This window comes from Miniopterus natalensis, chromosome X (assembly GCF_054644295.1).
Source record: "Miniopterus natalensis isolate mMinNat1 chromosome X, mMinNat1.hap1, whole genome shotgun sequence".
Taxonomy (NCBI): domain Eukaryota; kingdom Metazoa; phylum Chordata; class Mammalia; order Chiroptera; family Miniopteridae; genus Miniopterus; species Miniopterus natalensis.
Window position 1 is genome coordinate 37,481,823 of NC_142103.1, and position 6,337 is coordinate 37,488,159.

Here is a 6,337-nt window from a genome sequence, read left to right on the forward strand (position 1 = left end):
TCATGCAAATGAAGACTCCAAATTCTTACAGTTTGATTGGTCCAAAAGAACTGTCTTTATTGGTCAGAATGGAGCTGCTCTGATTGGTTTGTGGAGAAGCTGATGGGGATATAACTGTGCAACTCAGACTGGATGGAGAAAGCTTCAGTCTTATTGGCTGAAATAGGATTCCAGGAGTTTCTTTACAACGACTGGCTCTGATGGCAGGAACACAGTGCAGGCAGGCAGTTCAGTGTAGGCGTCTTTCTGAAGTGCAGTTTGCATGAGAAGCCCCTGTGCAGAAATGTCTTCTAGGCTGTTTTCATTTTGTTTTATTTTTAATTTAATTTGAGCCCAGCTAGCCACCAGGAGCCCTTTTTAGTAAGTATCTTCTTTTTCAGGATTCACACTAACAGCGGAGGAGTCCACAATAAATAAGCAATCCTGTTTGACACCTTCTACCACTCTTACACCAGGATCTGTTGTTATCATTTTTTAAAATTTAGTCTCTTTTGTATTCTGAACAATTTGTGTAAAATACAAATTAAAACTGTACGAAAGCCCCACCTTTAAGTTTCTTCATTTTTTCATTTTGTGCACTAGAACGTTCACTACAACTTTCGACTGTGGATCCAACCAGTCCAAGTATCTATCAGACTAAAATATAAGTTCTCAGTGTGTTTTCTGGGAAAACCTGGAAGGTCCCTGAGATCTTTTTAAGAATTCCTGAAGGTCAAAATTATATTAAAACAACACTAAGATATTATTTTCCTTTTTCATTGACATTCCCTTACAAAAGTAGAGTGGAGCTTTTTAGTAATTGTATGATGTATGATGACTTCATTACTCTGTCAGCTAATAAAATATGTGCTTTTATATTCTTGTGTTTTCTAAAATTTACAAAAACGTAAAACAAGGCCACCTGGTACTTTCTGTGTTGAAAAAGGTAGTTTTTTAATTAAAAATATGTTATTTACATAAACATGTAATTTTTATGTTATTATAAAATACTTTATTATTGTTATTTTTATTCAGGTAAAATATACATAACCTAAAATTTACCATATCAACCATTTGCAAGAATACAGTTCAGTGGCATTTAAGCATAGTCACATTGTTGTGTGACCATCACTGCCATCCATCCCTAGAACTTTTTCATCTTCCCCAGATGAAACTCCATACACATTAAATAATAACTTTCCATTCCTGCTCTACCCTAACAACTGCACATTTGTTTTCCTCTCATTATTGTTATATTTAATTAATTAAATAAATATAATTTTGAAACATTAGCTTCATGCCCTCTGGTCCAGTCAAGGTGGTATAGACGCTCCTGCCTGCCAAGTACAAATATAAACCCTGGGGATAACAGGAAATAACCAGAAGAGAATTCTGAAAGGTGATATGAAGTAGGAAAATTGGTTGTGACCCCAGGACTGAAGAAACAACACAGAGGCCAGGCACATTGCATCTCCCTCACTTAACAGCAGAAAGTGATCCTAACCCAGAATTTCCTGGCCCGCAACCTGGCAAAAGAAGGCAGCTCAAGTTGGTTCATTCCAACCCACTAATGGATGGCAGCCCTGCCAAGAATGTCAGGTAAGCCTTGCACCACTAGCAAAGGGGATAAATTGGTTAAAAATAAGTGGCGAAAAAAGTGCTCTTCTTCTCCATTGGGCGTCATACGTCTCTCCACACACTGAGAGATACTGGGGTGGTTCATGGGCTTACCTAGGAGTCTTCATCACTGTGAGTCTGACAACCCCTTCTCATCCAGAGACACCAGGAAGGACTGGCAGAAGCAGGAAGAGGTGCCCTGCCACATTTAGCAGTTCAGCCTGGGATGTCTCTTCATCCCCACTGGTGTGAAACCCTCCACCTCTACTAATAGATGCAGCTAGGCGACACCTGTGAGGGGAATCCGTCACAATAAGGGGCTCAGCCAAGAAAGCTTTTTTACCAGGAATCTGAAACTCTTCTGTTCCCAAAGAAACCAAGTAACCATCTGGCACAGATCAAATATATTCTGTCATTAGTGGCCCAACTCAACAAACCTTTTTTTCATTTTGGCACTGCTGAACTGCACACTTCAAATGGGTGAATTTTATGGTATACATCTATCTCAATTAAGTTGTACAGAAAATATTTTAAAAAATATATCTTTATTGATTTCAGAGAGAGGAAAAGAGAGAGAGGAGAGAGAAGCATCAGTGATGAGAGAGTCATTGATCGGTTGCCTTCTGCACGCCCCTAGCTGGGGTTAGAACCCGCAGCCCGGGTATGTGCATGGCTGGGGATCAAACCAGGATCTCCTGGATCATAGGTTGATGCTCAACCACAGAGCCACGCCGGCTGGGCCAGAAAATAATTTTAAAAGTGCATTGTGATACCATCTCACACACAATAAGGTGACTATAATAAAAAATAAAAAAAAGATGGTATCAGATGCTGGTGAGGATGTGGAAAAACTGAAATACTCAAAACGTTGTTGGGGGGATGTAAAATGGCACAGCCAATTTTGAAACAGTTTTGCAGTTCATCAAAATGTGAAACATAGAGCTACCGTAACATTCAGCAATTCCACTCCCAGATATGTATATATTCATTTATATATAAACTTTTACACAAATGCTTATAGCAGCATTATTCATAATAACCAAGAACTATAAACAAACCAAATGTCTATCAACTGATGAATGGATACACAAATGTCGTACATCCATAAACTGGAATATTATTCAGAAATACAAAGGAATAAAGTCCTGGTAACTGCTAAAATATGGATGAACTTTGAAAGCATTACGCTCAGTAAAAGAAGCCACTGAGTTAGAGAAGATTGCGTTTACAAATAATCCCACAAAATATGATTCAATTAATATGAATATAAAGATTAAGCAAGTCTATAATGACAGAAAGTAGATTTGTGGTTCCCTGGCACTAGGGAGATGGGGAAATGAAGAGTGACTGCTAAAATGTTCAAGGTTTCTTTTTGGGGTAATGAAAATGTTCAAAAATCGACTGTAGTGATTATTGCAGAATTCCATGAAGATACTAAAATCATTCAGTTGTACAGTTTGAATGTTTGAATTTTATGAAATGCTAATTTTATCTTAATATATCCATCAAAATATGAATAAATCAAGGTGGAATTCTAAATAATGTTTGAGTAACTCATAGAAAGGCAAGAAAAAAAAAAAGAAATAAAACAGGAAAAAGCACAGAAATTAATAATAAAATGGAAGACTTAAGCTCTAACATATCTATAATTACCTTACATTTAAATAGTCAATATGTCAATTAAAAGACAGAGATTGATATCGAGAGACCATTTTGTAAAATATATGGTTGTCTAAACACTATGTTGTACACCTGAAACTAATAGAAAATAATGTTGAATGTAAAACGCAACTGGAAAATAAAATTTTTTAAAAAATGAACATAGGTAGAGTGGATTAAAAAAACACAACTAGAGACTGTCTAGAATAAATCCAGCTCAGATTTGATGACATAGGTTGGTTAAAAGTAAGTGGATTGAAAAGAATATAGCATGCAAGTATTAATCAAAAGAAAGCAGGAGTAACTGTGTAAATATCATATAAAGTAGATGTCAAAGAAAATTACCAGAGACAAAAAAAAGTGCATTACATAATAATATAATGGTCACTTTGCCAAGAAGATGTAACATTCAAACTAATTTCAAAATATTAAAACATAATTTTTAATCTTCGACTTTTCTCAATCTTTCAGTATTTCTTCTACTTGAATTTTCCAGTAAATACTATTGCTTATGTAGCTTAGTAATCTCTTAAATTGGACACCTACTTCCCCATCTGACGTTCACTTTCAAGGCCTTCAGGATTTCTTATTGGAATTACAATGAACTCACTTAACTGACCTCTATTTTTCTCATCTCCATTCTATTCTCCATCTTGTCTCCAGACTGGTTTTCCTAACAAACACGACCAGCTACATTATAACCCTGCTTACGACTATTCTGTGATTCTCTTAAACTTTCAAGATAAAATTCAAAGTTCTTAATAGACTGTACGAGACCTTTCATGAGTTAGTCACCCCTTATGTCTCCATCCTTTATATTTCACTGCTGGCTTCCTGATACTTGACAATCAAATAATATTCAATTTCTGTTGTTCCCTGAACAATCCTTGCTTCTTCAGGAGTATGTCTTTACACATGTCATTCCTTTTCTATGAAATGCCTCTCTGGGGAGAAAGGTAAGTATCGGTGTTTGTGAGGCACACTTCATGGAGAAGGTCAGGAAGAGGTTTAGAAAGGGCATTTTAATTTCCTTTCTGGTTACCATTAGATTTATGAAAAAGAAAGTTTTATATATATAGTAGTCCTTTTTCTTTTGAATGCATCTGACCTCCATCCTTCTTTTCTATAAAGTATAAGAAAGCATAGAGAAAAGTCTGGCTAGATTTTCCTGGGACAGTTTCTCTAAATAGACAGGCTTTGTGTTTTACCTTTTTGTTTATGTCTGCATGTGTATATGACATATATTCATCTTTTGAGCATGCTTTTGTGGTCCATTCCTTCATAATTTACCAGCCCATGAAATTTGTACATTAATGATCTTATTCTCTGCAACCAGGAGTATTCTCATGACCCAAATCAGGCCACAGAAATTCCCCAAGAGTTTCGATGGTGTGGTATTCTTTGTCACATTATAAGAAGGTGCAGCTTAAAAATTATGCTAACACGAAGAAAAGAAGAGAGCTCACAGGTTCTGGCAAAGGGACATCTTCAATTATTTTTTTAAAATGTCGATACAGATGTACTTCAAGCTACAGATTATGGGCTCTTCATTTGCATGAGAAAATTAATTTACTTATTTTCTTAAGGCATTTTGGACTGGTTTTCTGTCAACTGATCTAAAGAATTCTGATTATCACTATGTTTAAAAGTTATTTTGAGTAGAATGTACTCTAAATAATGTTCCAATGTATAAAATGACTTTAATGTCAGTAAGGTTAATGGAGAAGCCAGCTTTAGGAGACAAAACACAAGTTTAATTTCCATTTATGCAGCTTACCATAAGTGTGACTTTACATACAGCTCACCATTTTTTGAGTATTAGCCTGAATATCCTCAGTGCAGATGATGATATACTATATGCCTACTTCCCAGGGTTGTTGCTCTAAATGTATAAATTTCAAGTATCAACTCATGTGACCTAAACCAAACATACTAATTTGTCATATCATTAAATAGTCTTGTCATATAAAATAATCTAACTAAATACTTGTTGAATAAATGAATAAGAAAAGATATTTATAAGACATTTTATAGACAGAGTGACAAATAAATAAATGAACTATATGTAATCCCTGTTTCCAAAACCTGAAAATCATCTATTTTATAATGTTGGCTATGATAGACTTAAAATATAATCTTAATACAGCACCACTTCCATAGGCATTCTATGTTTCTTTTCTTCAAATTGAGTATGTAAAAAGGAGGGATTATGAAATAATATGGATGATATATCACAATGAATAATCACCAACATTTTAAATAACTATAAAAATATTTACAAGTAATGCAGTTCCTTTGTTCATCTTACTGTTTCAATAAATCAAAAATGAAATTGCACATTTTTTCTCTCCCACTTTTCTTCTTCCTTTAACTCTCATAAAATGTTATGAAGGAAATTAATGTCACAATATATGTACACATATCTTAAATTACAAAACCCTCATATTTTTGCAGAGAAGGAAATCAAGGATTAACAAGAAAGTTAGGTGATTTGCCATAACTGCACAGCTTTTTAGAAACAGACAGGCATAGGTTAATGAGTCCTTTTATAGCAGCGCAGTATTTTAATCACTATTCTAAATGTGGTCTGATGGCTGTATTGTTACCTTTCATGTACATTCATAAAGCAGAACTTCTTACTGTGTTTTTGAAGAGCCATAAGCAATACAAATGATTGGATTGATATAAAAAATAACCAAAGGATTTTTCCCTCTGAGCACAGGGTCAAATATAAATTGTTTTCCATAAAATACATTTTATTCTTATTCATGGTATATAATTATTAAAAAAATAGGAAAAGATTATCTAATATATGAAAAAAAAAAGATTTTTTGAATAGTAACCTCAAAGTAAGCAGAAACATGTTATACATAAAATACCTTGAAGGCAAAAATGTAAAATGAAACCGCGCAGCCCTGGCATTTTGCTAGGTAATCCTGGTGGATTCTTTCATTACTTTACTGAGAACTAACATCTTAGATGTCAATTGCTTTTAGAAATACTGATGTACAATATATTTCGTACTTACAGATTTTCTAAGGCCATGCTTATAAACAGAAAGCAATAAGACCAATATGCATTC